This window comes from Panthera pardus, unplaced genomic scaffold, assembly GCF_024362965.1.
Source record: "Panthera pardus isolate Hobbes unplaced genomic scaffold, ASM2436296v1 HiC_scaffold_13, whole genome shotgun sequence".
In the NCBI taxonomy this organism is placed as follows: Eukaryota; Metazoa; Chordata; class Mammalia; order Carnivora; family Felidae; genus Panthera; species Panthera pardus.
In genome coordinates this window covers 76,355,512-76,375,913 of record NW_026526688.1, presented here as the reverse complement: position 1 = coordinate 76,375,913, position 20,402 = coordinate 76,355,512, and the positions used below count along the sequence as shown (strand labels likewise).

The 20,402-nt window shown below is 38.5% G+C and overlaps 1 pseudogene; it reads right to left on the bottom strand.

Moving 5' to 3' along the window:
- Positions 1–3,284: 3,284 nt before the first annotated feature.
- LOC109262227 (40S ribosomal protein S12-like) lies at positions 3,285–3,709 on the bottom strand (annotated as a pseudogene).
- Between the last annotated feature and the right edge of the window lie 16,693 nt (positions 3,710–20,402).

Here is a 20,402-nt window from a genome sequence, read left to right as displayed (position 1 = left end):
AAGCGATCCCCAGGAGGGAAGGAAGAAAGGAGGGAAGGAGGGAGAGCGACAGAGCATGCACGAAAGACCAGTCTCTTTAGAATATAATTTCAGAAGGAGTATCCCATCACTTCTGCCATATTCTATTTGTTACAATTGAGTCAGCAGGTCCAGTTTACAGGATTACACATAGACATTGAACATCAGAGGACAGGAGGCATTGGGGACTAATTGCCTACTTCAGTTGTGAATATCACTTTTCTATAAATGCAGCCTAAGATTGAATAATGGTTTTATGACAATGGTTCATGTTGAGCTTCTAGTCAATTAAAACACAATAAGAGGAGAACCTGGGTGGCTCAGACAGCTGAACATCCAACTTTGTCTCAGGTCACAATCTTGCCGTTTGTGGGTTCAAGCCTTGCATGGGGCTGTCTTCAGGTCCTCTGTCCCCTTCTTTCTCTGCCCCTCCCCTGCAGGCTCTCTCTCTCACTCAAAAGTTAAATAAACACCAAAAAAAAAAAAAAAAAACCAAACAAAAAAAAAACACTAAAAGAAACTCACCACAAAACCAAAAAGATTCCATTTGTTTCACAAAGCAATTGGTTTTGCACTCTGTCCCTTGAATCTAAGGGCAAGAATTATATCAGACATTTTATTTCTTTTGTCTCTAATGCATTTTTTAAAAAAAATTACCTCCTAGGGGCACCTGGGTGACTCAGTTGGTTAAGTGTCCAACTTCAGTTCTAGTCATGATCTCACCATTCATGAGTTCGAGCCCTGAGTCAGCCTTTGTGCTGACAGCTCGGAGCCTGGAGCCTGCTTCGAGTTCCGTGTCTCCCTCTCTCTCTGCCCCCCTCTCCCATGCTCTCTCTCTCTCTCTCTCTCTCTTTCAAAAATAAATAAACATTGGGGCGCCTGGGTGGCTCAGTCGGTTGAGCACCCGACTTCAGTTCAGGTCACGATCTCACTGTCCGTGAGTTCGAGCCCCGCGTCGGGCTCTGGGCTGATGGCTCAGAGCCTGGAGCCTGCTTCCGATTCTGTGTCTACCTCTCTCTCTGCCCCTCCCCTGTTCATGCTCTGTCTCTCCCTGTCTCAAAAATAAATAAACGTTTAAAAAAAATTTTTTTTAAAAATAAATAAATAAACATTAATAAAACAAAAAGAAAGAACAGAGTCTGCTAAAACATTGTTGACTATTTTTAATTGGGTTATTTGCCTTTTTATTACTGAGTATATGGGTTCTTTATATATTCTGCATACAAGTCCCTTATCAAATATATGAGCTACAAATATTTTCTCCCATTCTTTGAGTTGTTTTTTACTTTCTTAATACTATCCTTAGAAAAAAAACTTTTTAATGTTGATGATAAATTGCTTTTTATAAAAAAGCCTTTGGAGATCTGGATCTCCAAAATGTTTTCCTAACACATAATGAATAGTTTCAAAGAATTTTATAGCAGGTAGGAAAGTAATTCAAGAGTGTATTACAAGAAGAACACGAGAACCTAACTGATAATTAAAACAAGAAATATTTTGATGGCTAGGAAAGTAAATTTCACATAGTTAATATATAAAAGTAAAGGCTCTGTAATATATTTAGATCTCTTTTCATATGTGTAAATGCACATAAAGCAGATTGCAAGAAATCATTTTATAAACACAAGCCAGAGAAAAGTCTGTGCTTACCCCTAAAACTAAGCTGAACTGAAGGGAAAACAGAGGTGATTACTCACTCAGGTTAACGGACTGGTGTCTATAAATGACAAGAGGATATATTAAAGAAGTCATTAACTTTATATACTGAACTGTTGCTAATGATATTTTAATAAAAGTTTCTCTGAAAGTAACCCTTTCTGGCTAATTTCTCTTCTCTCTTTGGAATCTTTGGTAGTTAAAAAAAAAAAAGGAAACCACTAAATTCAATATGCATCTGCAACTTTTACAACAGTTCATGTGGAGCATACAAAGTTAACAGCTTATAAATTCTCCTTCCTTCAAAAAAGAAAATGGGCATAAAGAAACTATGAATCACTGTTGTGGTCACTCCTGTTAAAATACTTCTTCAATATACTTTGGACTATTCATTTTCTTCTTATATATAAATTTTACCTTTCTCTAAATAAACACAAGGACACCAAAAGTCGGAGAAGGAACAGAATAGGAATTCAGGTAGGCAGATGAAGCTTAAGTAACAAGGGGGCTCTTACAGGTGAGTTTGGAGGAAGTCTCTTTAACTTGCGTCAGTTAACACGAGGGAGAAGGGCCAAATGAAGGCAGAAATGTATTCCAAGCAGTCTAGTCAAAAGAGTTCAGGACTTAAGCAGAGTTCAGGTAACAGATACAGGCAACAGCACAAAGCAGGATCTTAACACATTTTATATGCTTTATATGCTTCCTATTAAGGAAAGAACTTTATGTGCTTCCTGTTTTGTTTTTTTTTTAATAGTTATTTATTTTTGAAAGGGAGAGACTGAGTGTGAGCTGGGGAGGGGCAGAGAGAGAGGGAGACACAGAATTCAAAGCAGGCTCCAGGCTTCAAGCTGTCAGCACAGAGCCCAGAGTGGGGCTCTAACTCACGAATGGTGAGATCATGACCTGAGCTGAAGTCAAACGCCTAACCCAACTGAGCCACCCAGGTGCCCCTATGCGTTTCCTGTTAAGGATTCTCAAACCTGACCTGAGTGAGTGTGCAGTGGAGGTCAGTGGAGTAACTGGATGAAAGGAAGAGAATAGCAGCTTTTGACAGAAACGAATCCTGACAGGCCATTGAGGACTAGGTATCTGGGAGAGTTTAAAAAATTTTGGAGCCATGAATATTCTCCAGCATGTTCTCTAACTACACTGGAAAATACAGGATAAATTGAAAAAATCATTTTACCAGCATCTGGGGAAACGCAGTGTTGCCAAGTGGTGCTAACACTTAGTAGAACAGTTAGAACGTTTTGGCTATTAATAATGAATAAAACCCACTCATACTGTGAATAATACCCAAACAATAAGGAAACTTATTATGTCATGTAACAAGGGAGTTCAGAGGTAGGGCGGGCTTGATAGATGCAGTTCCCTAACAATGTCATTAAGGATCCAGTGTTTTTTCATCTCTTTACTTTGCTATCTGTTTACTTTGTAGCTCTTTGTCAAGAGCTTCATCCTTTAGGTAACAGCTTCATCCTCAGGCAATAAAAAGATTGTATCAGAAATTCTTGGCATCATAACCCAGGTATGCCAACATCCAGAGAAAGAATACCACTCTCAGGAGTGAGGAAGTATTTTTATTTATTTATTTATTTATTTATTTGGAAAAAAGAATCAACTTTTTTATTTGTTCATTTCTTGCATTTGAAGTATTCGTTGATAACATCCTTGGCCTGAGACTCTTTGCTATAGTCCTTAACCACCATACAACTGCAACCAACCACTTAATGGGGTTTTCCCTCTCTGTCTGTGTTACAGAAGCCTACCTAGCTTTCCTAGTTTCTTGTTGTCATCAACCTTAATTTGGTTGATCTGGTGTTCAGTACAACGGGGCCTCCACCAACTTGACATACATAGGGCCACCACAGTTGGATGCAAGCACACAAAGATGGGCTTGGCACTTGTCTAAGGCTTTGGCAGATTTGTGAATTCCACGTGCTAGGGCATCGTGGATGAAGGCCGTCTTTAGCACCTCTTGTAAAACAGTATTAACCTCCATTACGCCTCCAACAGCAAAGCCTTCCTCAGCCATGGCTGGTGTTGACTTATGGGTGAAGCCAAATCTTGACTACACTGGAGCACCGCCCCCCCCCCCCCCCACACACACACACAACCCAGCAGCAGGGAAAGAGCAGGAGTGAGGAAGTATTTCTATGAATCCTGGTACAATTGGTCACATGAAAATTTGGAACCAATTACTGGCAAGGCAATAGAATAACTATGACTGGTTTAGACTAGCCATCTGGGGTGGATTAAATTTCAGAGTAATTATTTATACTCAGTAAGATTTAAGATATTGCTTTTGTTGGGATTTCCTTAGTTTCTCCTTAAATTGTCCATACGTTACTATAAGTTATAATTATTAAATGCTCATCTGTTTTGGTAAAGAGTTCTTTTTCTTCCCTCAAACCGTGAAGCCATAACTGAGGTACTACTGTTTTTCTTTGATAACCTGTAAGGAAATGGACATCTGATTAGTTGGCTTGTAAACCAACAGATAAAATGATGAAAACTGTCTAGGAGATAAATGAATTCATATTAACTATGGCATACACGTATTAAGCAGGTTTAGTCACATTTAATTCAGGATGATTGAGGTTCAGAATTAATGCTATAATTTCATACTATTGACCTCAAGACAGCAGGGGGTGGGTGAGGGGCATTGTGACCTTGTCTTAATTCTAGAAAGGCAGATAATAAAATTATACAGTGTCACTTGAGCTTATCTAGCATCACTGTAAAGACTACAAGAACTAAGCAATGAGGGGTGATGAGAAGTAGTTAATTATCTCTGAGATTATAAATGGCAGGCTTTTAGGTGAAGAGTCACACTGTTTCTGTCCATCAGCAGGCTTGGGTGAATTGTGTCAAACTGTGTGACAGGAGAAGGCCTAAACCTTTCACTTGTGAAAGAAGAAAAGAGGTGGGTGCCTGGATGGCTCAGTCGGTTGAACATCTGACTTCTGCTCAGGTCGTGATCTCACAGTTCATGAGTTCCAGCCCCGTATCAGGTTTGCTGCTGTCAGCACAGAGTCTGCTTCCGGTCCTCTGTCCCCCTCTCTCTCTGCCCTCCCCTTTCTCAAAAATAAAAAAATAAAACAAATTAAATAAATAAATAAATAAAACAATATATATATATATAATAAATAACATTAAAAATAAATAAATTAATTAAACATTAAAATAAATAAAATAAATAAAAACATTAAAAAAGGAGTAAAGAGATTAAAGAAGCTCAATTCCCACCAAAGATCATGATTTCCAGGCACCTAAACTAGTTTGTATCTTCATTCCTGCCGAACAAAGGTATGACAGAGCTATGTACTATTAAACAGTGTATAATTCTTGAATGAAAGCACTGAAAAGAATTTTTTGAAGATTTTTCACACATGTTAAAGGGAAAATTCTAAAGTGAAAGAAAAATACAGTGAAATGTAAGGACCCCATTTTTCGCCTCGAATAATTGATTTCATTAGACATACACTTGTTGAAGTGGTTTTCAAACTTTTCTGATCATAACCCACAGTAAGATATACATTTACACAGACACACATAGACACACACAGACACACAGACACACAATTTTTTAGAACTGAAACAAAAACTCATGAACAATAGTTAAACTTTCTAAGTACCTCATAGTTCTTATTCCATTTCATTTAAAAATAAAGTGCTGATTGGGGCACCTGAGTGGCTCAGTGGGTTGAACATCTGACTCTTGATTTTGACTCGGCTCATGATCCCAGAGTTGTGAGATCAAGCTGTGAGTCTGGCTCTGTGATGAACATGGAGCCTGCTTAAGAGTCTCTCTCCCTCTGCCCCTCTCCCTCGCTTGCTCTCTGTCTCTCTCTCTCAAATTAAAAAAAAAAAAGTGCCGATTGACACCCAATAAGTTGATTTTATGACCTACTAACGGGGTCTGACCTGCAGTTTGAAAAACATTGTTGTAAGGTAAATGGATAAAGAATGTTCTGACTCCCTAACACAAATGATGCCTCTGCTCCTCCTTAACAGACAGCGGAGGGAAGGAGACTATTCCATAGACAATGGTGAGAAGTGGCTGGGCTGCTTAACCCCCACCTTTGATGTCCGAGTTTCACCTTCCCTTTGGGAGCTCATAATGCTGCCACCACCAAGCTGGCCTCAAGAAGACCTACTCCCTTTTAGCCTCTTGTCTAAGATAGAACTCTTCCCTGAACTTCCTGTGGCCTAGCTGTATCAGGTTGAAACATTTAAATAAGATTTTACCAAAGGCTGAGAGACAACAGAGGGAAATGAACACAAAGAGTAACTTGAGCCTAGACAATCATCTAATAAGATAACGCTCATTTATCTTCAGGTTTTACAGAGGTCATCTTTTCATTTCCTTCTGGGAGGGCCTTGAAATGAATTCTCAAGGAAACAACAGAGTGACTCCCAGTCAAGACCTCCAGTTCCCCTTCCAGACCTTGTAGTTTCTGGTTTCCTGTTCATTTCCCACCTCCTCTGATACTCAGCTCAGTGAAAGTCCAAATTTTTGGTTGAGGCTTTCACCCCCAACCTCAGGAGTATGAACTTGCTCTGTGGCTTTATCCTTCTCAGACTATAAGGAAACATCTTTACATTCTTAGAAGAGATATATATATAAACTCTTTTTGTGAGTACCCAAAGAACTGATTAAAATAAATATGTTTCATTTTCCAGAAAGCAAATGAATTTACCCTGGCCCTTCTTTTTTTTTTTTTTTTTTTAAGTGTTTATTTATTATTTTTGAGAGAGAGAGAGAGAGAGCATGAGCAGGGAAGGGCAGAGAGAAAGGGAGACACAGAATCCAAAGCAGTCTCCATGCTCTGAGCTGTCAGCACAGAACCCGTCATGGGGCTCGAACTCACAAACCTCAAGATCATGACCTGAGTCAAAGTCAGATGCTTAACCAACTGAGCCGCCCAGGGGCCCCACCCTGGCCCTTCTGAAATATGATAAATTCAGACAGAAGAGGCATAATTAGAACAGCAAAAACACCATGCTTCTCAATTTTAGCTTTTTCCCCCCTTTTCCTTTTTTTTTTTTTTTTTTTTTTTTTTAATGTTTATTTGTTTTGAGAGAGAGAGAGAGAGAGCACAGGGGAGGGGCAAAGAGAAGGAGACAGAGAATCCCAAGTAGGCTGTCTGTTGTCAGTGCACAGCCTGAAGCAGGGCACAATCCTATTATGAACCCTGAGATCATGACCTGAGCTGAAATCAACAGTCAGATGCTTAACTGACTGAGCCACCCAGGCACCCCCACCTTTTTCCTTCTTAAGACACAGACTTTAGAGTTAAGTATGAAGTCCAATTCTTACCTTAAAGGACAAGCTTCTTATTCTCTCTGAACCCTAGTTTACTCATCCATAAGATGGACTAAGTAGTACTTGCTTTCCGGGATTGTTAAAAAAGAATTAAGGGGCACCTGGGTGGTTCAGTCGGTTAAGCATCCAGCTTCGGCTCAGGTCATGATCTCCTGGTCCGTGAGTTCAAGTCCCGATTCGGGCTCTGTGCCGATAGCTCAGAGCCTGGTGCCTGCTTCAGATTCTGTGTCTCCCTCTCTCTCTGCCTCTCTCTCTCTCTCTCTCTCAAAAATAAATAAACATTTTAAAAAATTTAATTAAAAAAAAGAATTAAGTGAGCTAGTCCTAATATACGTATAATTCACTCAGCAAATGATCAGTAAATAATAGCTGTTGCTTATCTTAGGTCTGTTGCAGACAGACTAAGAAAGCAAACATTGTCAACTCCTTGCTTAACAACAAAATCATTTCAGACTGCCTATTTCCTGGTCTGATGTTCTCCTTGGGGAATCTCTAGATATGCCTGTATCTAGAAGGATACTGCTGTGTGTCTTCTGGTCTGCTAACTCCTGCTACAACAGAAATTTGATTGTAAGTGTAGTGGATATAAAAAAAGACAAAGGGCAAATATAGGCATCCATATGTTTCTTTCTGTTCCTACCACACCCAACTTTAGGCCTCAAGAGTCTCTATTACAAGGAGTCTGTGCCTCCAGTCTACTTCCCACCAATAAAACTTGTAATGCCAGATGGATTTCCTAAAGCACAATTCTAATTGTGCCACTTTGATGCTCAATAAATTTTCTTGACTTCCAACAACTGGCCAAAGGAACTCTGAACTGTATATTTTGTTATTTGGTGTACCAGATGAAGTAAAAGACTCTAACTCGCTTTTGTGGTTTTTTGTTTTTTGTTAACATTTACTTATTTTTGTGAAACTGAGAGACAGAGCACGAGCAGGGGAGGGGCAAAGAGAGAAGGAGACACAGAATCCGAAGCAGGCTCCAGGCTCTGAACTGTCAGCACAGAGCCTGATGCGGGGCTCAAACCCACGAACCATGAGATCATGACCTGAGCTGAAGTTGAATGCTTAATGGACTGAGCTACCCCAGTGACCCATTGCTTTTATTTAAAAAAAAATTTTTTTTTAAATTAAAAAACGCGTTTTTATTGTTGAAGTCAGTCTGCTTCTTCGTATTTGACATTTTTCTTTAAGTGGATGGTAGGTACATAAAAGTTTTGTCTTTTTGTTATTATTATTGGGGTAAACAGTCCCCATTTCCCCTTCCCACCCCTATTCTTCCTGCCCTGGGGAACCACTAATCTGTTTTCTGTCCTTAAGGACTTGAAAGTGCTGCTTATTTCAATAAATGGAATCCTGTAGTATGTAGCCTTTTGTGTCTGGATTCCTTCACTTAGAACAATGTTTACAAGGTTCATCTATGTTGTAGCATGTACCATTCTTTTTTATAGCTGAAAAATATTCCACTGTATGGATATACCAACTTTTGTTTATACACTTATCTGTTGATAGACTATTCAGGTTATTTTCTCCTTTTGGCTACTGTGAATAGTGGGGAGTAGCTATGAGTACTTGTGAGCAAGATTTTGTTTGAACACCTGTTTTAAATTCTTTAGATTATATATCCAGGAGTGGAATTGCCAGGTCATACGGAAATTCTATATCTAACATTTTGGAAAACTGCCAATTTGTTTTGCAAAGTCACTACACCATTTTACATTCCCATTAACAGTGTTTAAATGTTCTGATTTCTTTTTTTTTTAATTTTTTTTTTTTTACATTTACTTATTTTTGACAGAAAGAGAAAGAGCACAAAGGGGGGAGGGGCAGAGAGAGAGGGAGACACATAATCCAAAGCAGGCTCCAGGCTCTGAGCTGTCAGCATAGAGCCCGACAGGGGGCTCAAACTCATGAACCGTGAGATCATGACTTGAGCCGAAGTCGGACGCTAACCGACTGAGCCACCCAGGCGCCCCTAAATGTTCTGATTTCTTAACACCTTCATCAACATTTGTGATTCCCTGACTTTTTTGTTATAGCCATAATAGTGGGTGAGAGATTTTGATTTACATTTCCCTAATGATTACTGATGTCATTGAGTTTTACATGTATTTTTTGGCCATTTGTTTTTTGTTTTTTGGGGTTTTTTTTTTGAGAAATGTCTACTCAGATCTTTGGCCTATTTCTAATTGGGTTATTTGTCTTTTAGTATTGACTTGTTAGCATTCTTTATGTATTCTATATACAAATCCTATGTTCGATATATGAGTCATAAATATTTTCTTCCATTCTGTGGATTATCTTTTTACTTAATGGTGTCATTTAAAGCAGAAAGGTTTTTAATTGTGATGAAGCCCAATTTATCTATTTTTTTCTTTTTTTGTTTGTGCTTCTGGTGTCATATCTAAGAACCAATTGACAAATTGGATGTCAATAAGACTTATCTCCATTTTTTTAATATTTATTTTTGAGAAAGAGAAACAGAGTGCAAGAGGGGGTGGGGCAGAGAGAGACACACACAGAATCTGAAGCAGGCTCCAGGCTCTGAGCTGTCAGCAGAGTCCAACGTGGAGCTCGAACTCACCAACTGCGAGATCATGACCTGAGCCGAAGTCAGAAGCTCAAGAGACTCAGCCACCCAGGTGCCCCCCCACCATTTTTTTTTTAAATGTTTCATCATTTTAGCTGTTGAATTCAGGTTGTTGGTCCATTTTGAATTAATTTTTATATACAGTCTGAGATAGGCTCCAACTTCATTCTTTCACACGTAACTATCCAGTTGTCCAACATCATTTATTGAAAAGATTCTTCTTTCTCCATTGAATGGCCTTGGCATTCTTGTCAAAAATCAGTTGACTATAGACAGATGGGTTTACTTTTGTTTATGTATTTATTTTGTACTTCTTTTATTAAATTTATTCCTCTTTTAAGATTTTATTTTTAAGTAATTTTAAGTACACCCAATGTGGGACTTGAACTCATAACCCCGACATCAGAGTCACATGCTCCACTGACTGAGCCAGCCAGGTGCCCCTCATTAAATTTATTGCTAACTATTTTATTCTTTTTGATGTTATTGTAAATAGAATTTGCTTTAAGTGGGCTCTACACCCAACACAGGGCTTGAACCACAACCCTGAGATCAAGAGTTGCACTCTCTACCAACTGAGTCAGCCCTGTGCCCTTTAAAATAGAATTTTCTTAATTTCATTTTCTGAGTATTCTTTGCTAGTGTCTAAAAATACAATTGATTTTTATATATTGCTCTTGTATCCTTCAGCCTTACTGTATTAGTTTATGAGCTCAAACAGGTTTTTTTGGTGGATTTTTTTATTATCTATATACAAGATTATATCATATGTGAATATAGTTTTACTTCTTCCTTTCCAATCTGGATGCCTTTTATTTCTTTTTCTTGCCTAATTTCCTGCTAGAACATTCAATATAATGTTGAATGGAAGTAGCAAAAGTAGTCATGCTTGTCTTGTTTGCTGTGGGGTTTCATAGTTGCTTTTTTTTAAAGCATCTTTTTAAAATATTAATTCGTTGATTTTTTTTTTTTTTTTAGTAATCTCTGCACCCAATGTGGGGCTCAAACTCATGATCCTAAGATCAAGAGTCGTATGCTCTTCTGACTGAGTCAACCAGGTGCCCCCATAGATGCTTTTTATCAAGTTGAGGAAGTTTCTTTCTATTCCTAGTCTGTTAACTGTTTTTATTATGAAAGGGTATTGGATTTTGTCAATTTTTTTTTGCATCCATTAAATTACCATGTGGGTTTTTTTTCCCTTTTAATTGTGTGGATATGGTGTATAACATTTATTGATTTTTGGATATTAAATCAATCTCACTTTCCTGAAATATATCCCATTTGTTCATGGTGTATAATTCTTTGCATATGTTATTGAATCTGATTTGCTAGTATTTTGTTGAGGTTTTATTTGTTCAAATTCATAAGACATAATGAGTTTTGGCTTTTTTGTGTGTGACATTTTTGTCTAGTTTTGTTATCGAGGTACTAATAGCTTAATAGAATGAGTTAGGAAATGTTCCCTCATCTATTTTTTTGTAAGCATTTGTGAAGAATTGGTAATTAATTCTTGAAATGTTTGGTAGAATTTGCTAGTTAAGTCATCTGAACTTTTCTTCATGGGTAGATCTTTTTATTACTAACATTTTTATGTGCCTATTAAGACTGTGTTTCTTAAATCAGCTTTTGGTATTTTGTTTCTTTATAGAAATTTCTCCATCTAAATTATCTAACTTATTGGCATACAATTGTTCATAGTATTCCTCCATAATCCTTTTTATATCTGTAAGGTCAACAATAATGTTCCCTATTCATTTCTGATTCCAGGAATTTAAGTCTTTCCATTTTTACCTTGGTCAATCTAGCTAAAGGCTTGTCAATTTTTTGGTCTTGTCAAAGGACCAGTTTTTGTTTTGTTTTTATTTTTATCATTTTCCTATTCTCTATTTCATTCATTTCCTCTTTAATCTTTATTTTCTTCCATCTGCTTGCTTACAATTTAGTTTGCTCTTCTTTCACTTGTGTCTCAACGTGGAAGGTCAAGTTACTGGTTAAAGATCTTTCTTCTTTTTTAACATTAGCATTTTCAGCTGTAAATTATCTTCTAAGCACTGCTTTAGCTGCACCCCATAAGTTTCATTTGTGCTTTCATTTTCATTCATCTCAAGTATTTTCTAATTTCCCTTTTGCTTTCTCCTTTGACCCTTTCAGTATTTAGGAGTGCATTGTTTAACTTCAACATACTTGCAAGTTTCCCCAAATTTTTTCTGTTAATGGATTTCCAATTTCATTCCATTCTTACTGGAAAACAAACTTTGTATTATTTCTATCCTCTTATATGTATTTGTTTGTTTTTATGGCTTAGCATATGGTCTGTCCTGGAGAATTTCCCATCTGTACTTGAAAAGATTGTGTATTCTGCTATTGTTGGGTGGAGGGCTCTATAGAAGTCCATTAGACCTAGTTTGTTTATAGCATTGTTCAAGTCTTCTGTTTTCTTGCTGGCCTATCCAATTGTTCTATCCATTTCTGAAAGCGGAGTATTGACGTCTCCCACCATTATTGTACACTATTTCTCCCTTCATTTCTGTCAGTTTTTGCTTAATGTATTTTGATGATCTGTTGCCAAATGTATATATGCCTATAGTTGTTATAGCTTCTTGACAGATTAACCCATTTATCATTATGAAATGTCCCTCTTAATCTCTAAAAAGATTCTCTGTTAATAGGCTTTAAGTCTATTTTGTCTGACATTAGTACAATCACTCCAACTTTATTTTGTTGTTTGCATGATATACCCTTTCCATTCTTTTACTTTCTATTTGTATATTGGAATCTAAAGTGTGTGTCCTGTTGACAGTATATAGTTGGATTTTTTCAAAATCCAGTCTGACAATGTTCCATTCACATGTAATGTTATTAGATTGGATTTACACTTGCCATTTTAATTTTGTTTTCTATGCCTTGTGTGGTTTTGTTCCTCTAATTTATTTTTTACTGTAAGTTTCAAGAGGGGTAACCTGAGTTACTTCCTAGCCAGTATATCCTGGTTTTCCAACACAATGCTGAATTTAGCATGAGAGATAATAGGTGATAAATATGTCAGAGTCTGGCCTAGTGGTTCTTAAAACATGGACTCCACACCAGCAGAATCCACAGCACTTGGGAATTTGTTAGAGGAAAAAAGTTAATTGCTGTGCTCAAACTTGGGTTTGAATCCCAGCTCCACACTCACAGCTGTGATTTGGGGCAGGTCACTAAACCACTGAGTCTTATTTCCTCCAACAATCTTACCCTACAGTGCTGTGAGGGCTAAAAGAGATTAGCAAGGTAATGTAAGTAACTCTACTACTAGATCAGGACTTTCTTAATGTTAATATTCCTTCCCATCGTTCTAATATAATAAAAGCATCTACTGTTTTCTCAGTATTTTCAGTATGTAACTACCAGGGACTTAAATTATTTAAACCACTTCTCACTTCGGCAACTGTTAAGAAGGAAAAATGCAGAAATAGGAATAGGAATAGAAAACATGAGGTTGTTTGGTAGTTTACCAGAGAAAAAGAGAAATCTAGTCTGAGCTCATCTTTCAAAGTGCTCAGAAAAATTAGGTAGCAATTTAAATACCACCCTGGATACTGGTATATGCTCAAGGCCTGGAATTACAGCAATTAAAACAAATCACTGTTCTCTGTACTTTTTTTACTTTTACTGACAGCATGGCAATAATCCTGTGTGGTGGACAGGGCAGGTATTACTATCTCCATTTTACAGGGACTTACAGCTCAGAGGGATTAAGCGCCTTGTCTGTGATTACATGACTAGATCGTGGGGAAGTTGGGATTGAAGCCATGTCAGTTAATTGCAAATATCATAATATCACAACTTTTGAGAAGGCCTCAAAATAACCTGAGAGGATATAGAGGTCACTATGTACCTACATAATACTACTGAATAAATAAATATCTGATTTATAAGTAAAAATTTTGTTGCAATAAATACGACTGCAAATATCCTATTTAAGAGGATCTCCATACTATTTAAGAAGAGATTCTGTGCTATGTGCAACACTGATTTTTGGAGTAGAAGGTAGGAAGTGTGTATGTGAATATTTATTCTGACTAAAAGTTTAAACAACATGCACAATGTTTTTGAAGTCTTTGTAATTTGATTTGACTATATGGGTTTCATGGTAATATACACATTGCTGTTTTAGTGTACCATTTGAAAGTGTCATTGTGTGGAATGCATATATAGATCAGGTAACGTTCAAGTACACAAGACTTACATTATTCACTCTCTATAGCATACTAAAATTTTTGAGGGAAGATCCTAGGTTTCTCCCCCCAATTTCACTGTGCCCACCACTAATGAGTGAACAGACACATAAATGAGTAAACAAATGCATTTTCTTTAAAATCATCCTTTGTTTACTCCCTATTTTGTCAAAAGTACCCTACTCTATTTCTGACCCTTGACGTCTCTATTGTCTCCTGTTAGTCAAAATATTTCCACCCAGGCCCAGACTCAATTCTTTCTGGAATCAAATCCTTTCTTCCCCAGACCACTGCTTTATCCCCTAAGTGACAGATCAAAGTGATTCTCAATAGTAATTTGTATCCTATGTTGGGGTCCCCTGAGCTGTTCACATGAATTTGCTTATCAACATTTTCAGTACTCTACTCATTTCTTATGAACCAAGCTTCTAATCAAAATCAGCACATTCAAGATTCTTTCTGGTGCTTCCCTTTTCCAGTCTTTTATTTCTGCAGCTCCTTTCAGGCATTCATTACAGTGTTGCACATTTTATTATTACTTTATTTTTTTAGGTGTATTTATTTATTTTTAGTACTCTCAACACCCAATGTGGGCCTCGAACTCATGACCCTGAGATCAAGAGTTGCATGTTTTTGTAACTGAGCCAGCCAGGTAGCCCAAGTGTTCCACAATTTAATAGAGAGCTGAATTTTGTGATTAGCCAGTTAGGAAAAAAAATGAAGTCTGTACAATTTTTAAGATATTTATTTAGTTTATTTATTTATTTTTGAGAGAGAAAGTAAGCAGGGGAGGGGCAGGGAGAGAGGAGAGGTAGAATCCCAAGTAGGTGCCACACTGTCAGCACAAACCTGATGTGAGGCTGGAACTCTCCAACTGCAAGATCATGACTTGAGCTGAAATCTAGAGTCAGCTGCTTAACCAACTGAGCCACCCAGGTGCCCCTATGCAATTTTTTTTTAAGTAGGCTGTATGCCCACTGTAGGGCTTGGACTCAAGACCCCAAGATCTTGATCTTGCAAGATCTATTGACTGAGACAGTCAGGAACTCTGATACAATTCTTATTGATGTGTTGTAAATGTATTGCTAATGAATGGCTGTTGGAAGTAAATTCCCTTTTTGGGAAAGAAGGTGAGGGCAATGAGAAAAAAAGGAAAAAATTTTCTTGAGTATTGACTTTCTTGAGGTATGTATTTAATTTTCACAAAACCCTTATAAGTAAGGCAGACAGAAACTAGTAGTTCCTAAATATCCATTCTTCCCTTCTTGAAAAGTAATAAAATTTTTGGTGGGCACATAGCTGTACAGCTAATATTTATAGTTCCTAGCCTCTCTTGCAGCTATGAACAACAAAGTGATATGAGAAGAATGGAGGTGTAGAGCTTGTGGATGGTATTCTGCAAGGTAACAAATGTGTCCTCCTCCTTGCTTTTCTCGCTCCTTGCTTGAGTAAATGTTAATTTTTTGACTGGGACCACATGAACGAGAGTAGCACATTATGGCTGGTATAGCAATAAGACTGATGAGAGAGCATTGAAATCTAAGTCCCCAACACTGTGGAGCCTATGCACCAGCCCTGGACTGTATACACTGAGACATTCTCATAAGTAAGAAATCATTTCTACTAGTGGTGCCTGGGTGGCTCAGTCGGTTAAGCACCCAGCTCTTCGTTTCGGCTCAGCTCATGATCTCCCAGGTACATGAGTTCTAGCCTTGCATCAGGCTCTGCACTGACAGTGTGGAGCCTGCTTGAAATTCTCTCTCTCTGCCTCTCTCTCAGCCCCAACCCTGCTCACATGCTCACTCTCTCTCTCTCTCAAAATAAATAGACTTAAAAAATTAATTTCTACCTTGTTTATGCCACTATTATTTAAGTCTTTGTTATGGTTTCTGAACCAGAGTTGCTTAACTCCCTGTGCGATCTATGTGAGTGGAGCTCCCTGGAGTTGTGCAACATGGTGGCATTGAATTGAACTTCCAACTAATAGAATAAGGACACAAATTCAGAAAGATTAAAAACTTTTCTGAAGTCAAACTACTACATGATAAGGTGAAAATGAACCCAGGTCTGTATGATACCAAATAGTGACAATAATAGATACCAGCCCTCGATTTTCACTTTGTGAAATGTTGTTGACCAGAAGGAAAGCTCTATCACTTGTATTCTTACAGTGGTTTCAATTCCCACTCAAAATAGCAACAATAATTGTGTGGGTATCAAAAAAAGAAGTGGGGGTCTTCTGGATGTGTGCTCTTCTTAGTACTAACAATGGTAATAGGGAATCTAGTTTGTACCACGGTATTTTTATAATGACATTAATATCACTGTGTACAGGTGTAATCTCAGCTTTCCTACTCACCTCTCTTGCTCCGCTTCCTGGAACAAGTTCCTTCCTTGTATCTGCCATCCACAACAAACCATATAAACCATGTGAGCAGGGCATATGACCCCAACAAGAACACACTTGAAATTTAACAAGATTACAGATAGAGAGGTATTGCAAGAGTGTGTGACTGGGCAGCTGATATTTATATTGAAGAAAAAGAGAAAAGGAGAGTTAATAGTTACTGAATGTCTCCCACATGCTAAGCCCTGTGGTAGGCTTCTAATACATATTGTGTCACTTCAACTTTGCTATAACCCAGGGAGGTAGGTATTGTTTCCACTTAGCTGTGACAAAACAAAGACAGTATAAAGGCATATGCTGGCTAGCTGACAGAGCAGTGATTTGAAGCCAGGTCTGAGTAAAAAATCCATGTTCTTTCCACTACACCTCGCTGCCTTTAGATGCCTTAAAGTCCTGGGGCACCTGGCTGGCTCAGTCAGCAGAGCATGACTCTTGATCTTGGGGTTTTGAGTTTGAGCCCCACTTTGGGTGTAGACATTACTTAAAAATAATTTTTAAAAAATATTTAAAGTCCTTTCAAAAATAATTTTCTCATTTTTAAATACATCATCCCCTTTATATAACTCTGCAGATTGTTTTGGGACTATTAAGAAATTTGCCAGGGGGGGCACCTGGATGGCTCAGTCGGTTAAGCGCCCGACTTTGGCTCAGGTCATGATCTCATGGTCTATGGGTTCAAGCCCTGCTTCAGGATCTGTGCTGACAGCTCAGAGCCTGGAACCTGCTTTGGATTCTTTGGACTCTGTGTTTCTCTCTCTCAAAAATAAACATACACACATACATACATACATAAAAGAAATTTACCAGGCTTTAATATGTTTGGCCTGTCCAATAAAATATTTGATAAGATTCAGAAAATCCAGTGGATCCTTGGTTGTAATGTAACAAAAGGTGCCAGTTGGCAAAAAGGTATGGAGCTTACGTCAGAATGCAAATCAGCATACTACTTCCTTAAGAGACAAAGTTTCACTATGGAAGGAAAAGCCAGCTGAATAGTGTGTTTAGTGACACAGTTGATTTCATTCTGTCAAAAACTCCTTATCTCATTGCCAACTGATAATATTTGTTGACTGGTAATCATTCTGATGACTGCATTTGGGGAAGCACTAGTGTAGAGTACATTTCAATAATCCCACCTACAATGCAATGAGACTTCATTATTATACACTATTTTCACTTTGTAAATAGAAAAGCAAGAAGAAAGTGATCTTTTCAAAGAAAATAGGTAATCTTCTCTAACCTAAAAATATTAACCAGGATTTATCCATTAGTTGAGTCATTCATTTATTTACTCAAGACTAGTACACAAAGAAAGATACTTAGGACAGAGTCTGCCTTCTGCTCAGAGGGGGTAGGATAGTTAAGCACCAATTTAATAAAATTATTATTATACAATGTGATTATCCTTGATTCCTCTTTTTCTTCCCACACAAAATTCATGAGCAAATTCTGTTGGTTCTTATCTTCAAAATATAACCAGAATTTTCAGTTGTATCCCTTTGCCCAGGACAACTGCATTTCACTACTCCAGAGGATGTTATTTACATGTTAATCTCCATAAATGGGGCCCTGTTTCCACCACTCTCCACACTCTGCACTTCCTTCTCAATCTCCCTAAACCAAGCCACCACCATCTCTTTTTATCTATTCTTGCTCTACTACATTGTATTGTCCACACAACAGCTAGAGTGTCCCTCCACTGCTCCAAAACCTCCAGTGGATTCTTAGCCTATTCAGAAAAACATCCATAGTCCTCACTGTAGCCTGCAAGCCCCAAATTATCTCAAGCAGGCAACAAAGTCATTTTCTTAAATGATAGGGGATAGGACTGAACTGGGGATGGGAGGAGCGTGGTGAGGGAAGGGAATGGTCAGGTACTGAAAGGCAGGGGAAAGGTAGCTGACAGGTAAAACGACTGACAGAGACCCCAAGAACCCAAGTGAGATGTGATACCATTAATTTCTGATAGTTCCAGCCTGAAATGTGCAGGCTAGAACTGTTAGATATTAGATAATCTCTATTAGATAATTTCTAATCATGCTATGAAGGTAAGGGTAAATGTAAGGTTAGTGAAAATGCATGTCAGTTTTTGGTGCAAAACAAATTCTCCCAACACTCCATTACTTAAAACAACAAATATGTATTATTTCTCATGATTCTAAAGTTTTTAAATTTATTTTGAGAGAGCGTGAGTGGGAGAGGGGCAGAGAGAGAGCATCCCAAGCAGGCTCTGCACTGTCAGTGTGAGCCTGACGCAGGGCTTGAATCCATGAACCACGAGATCGTGGCCTGAGTTATAAAACCAAGAGTCAGATGCTTAACTGACTGAGTTACCCAGGAGCCCCTATATCTTGTGATTCTAAATGTCAGCAGGTGGTTCTGTTCTAGGCCAGCTCAGTTGGATGAAATGGTCTAGAACTGCCTTATTCAAATACCTGATAGTTGGCAGACTGGTTGTTCTGGAGAGACCTCAGCTCTATTTATTTCTCATTCCCCAGCCAGCTAGCTCAGGCTTCTAAGTGAACTCATTGTTCTAAAGAGCAGACGGCAAGATCTGTATGTGCCAGCATTTTTTCAGTCATTACTTGAGTCATAGTTGCTAATGTCCCTTGACCAAAGCAAGTCACATGATCAAAGCCAGAATCAGTGAAGGAGGGACTGAATAAGGTCAATACAGGGAGGAGTGAAAAAACTGGGATGCGTACAACCACAGAAGGTAGATAGAGTACTGAACTAGGCTTAGGGTTTTCTGGGAAGGGTCAGACAGGGGTAAGCCTACAAGGAAGTATAGAGTTTGGTGAGGAAGTTTGTTGCTCAGATGAGCAATTACAAGCTGCAGCTGAGAGGAAAAGGAAATGAGATCAGGAAGTGTTTAGACACTGGGAGAAAGTGATGTTAAATGATCCTGGAACCCATTGCAGTATCTGTGGGGATCATTCGCATGCCAAGAAGCAATTCTCAGACACCAGTTGGATGTCCTACAGTTGAACACAATTCCGACACTGTCTACCCATAGATAGATTCAGATCTTACAGGTGAAGTGCCCAGTCCTTCAAGACTGCCGCCCCCCTTCAAATGCTAATTGCCAAGTCCAGGTTGTCACCTGTTTCTGGCTGACTATGGCTCTGAGCTCCCAAAAGCCCCCTCCTTGGGTTCAATTAAATTTGCTAGAGTGGCTCACAGAACTCCAGAAAACATTTTACTTGCTTTACTAAGTTAATAAGTTAACTTTACTTACATTTAGATTACTGATTTATTATAAAAGGATATAACTCAGAACAGCCAGATGGAGGAGATGCATAGGCAGGGTATGGGGAAAGGGTGTAAAACTTCCATGCTCTCTCCAAACATACCTATCTCCCCACATCTCCATGTCTTCACAAACCTGGAAGCTCTCTGAACCCTGCCATCTTAGGTTTTTAAAGAGGCTTCATTACATAGGTATGATCAATTACTGACCATTGGTGATTGAACTCAACCTCCAGCCCATCTCCCTACAGGAAGGTCAGGGGGATGGGATGGAAAACTCCAACTTTATAATTACATGGTTGGTTTTTCTGGAAACCAGCCCCTATCCTTAGGTGCTTCCAAATGTCACTATAAACAAAATGAGAGACACCTTTACTAATCTCATCACCTAGGAAATTCCAAATGTTTTGGGAGATCTGTACCAGCAACCCAGATGAAGATGAAATATATATATTTCTTATTATACATCTCAGTATCACAGATGTATTAAAGAGAATGAAGTTCTACATGAGAAAGGACAGCTGTGTTGGTTGCAGTGGGGAGAGAGCTGGGAGGATCAAAGAGAGAATGATATTTAATTATAAGACTATAGCCCATGCCAGCCCTGCCCCAGCTGAAGGCACCTGTGAGGTGGAAAGCAGCTGGGAGCCCACACCTCTCAAAGGGTGTGGTACTTGGGTCTCTGGAGAGTCAGCCGGTGGTCTCCTGATAAGTTTCCTTTTTTTTTTTTTAAGTCTTTTTTTTTTTTTAAGTAGGTTTCACACCCAGTGTGAAGCCCAGCACAGGGCTTGAACTCACAACCCTGAAATCAAGACCTGAGCTGAGATCAAGCGTTGGACTCTCAGCCAACCGAGCCACCCAGGCACCCCTCTTAAAGAAATCTTTCTAGGAGCAGCATGAGGAAGACAACCACCACCCCTCTCCCTGGACTGACAA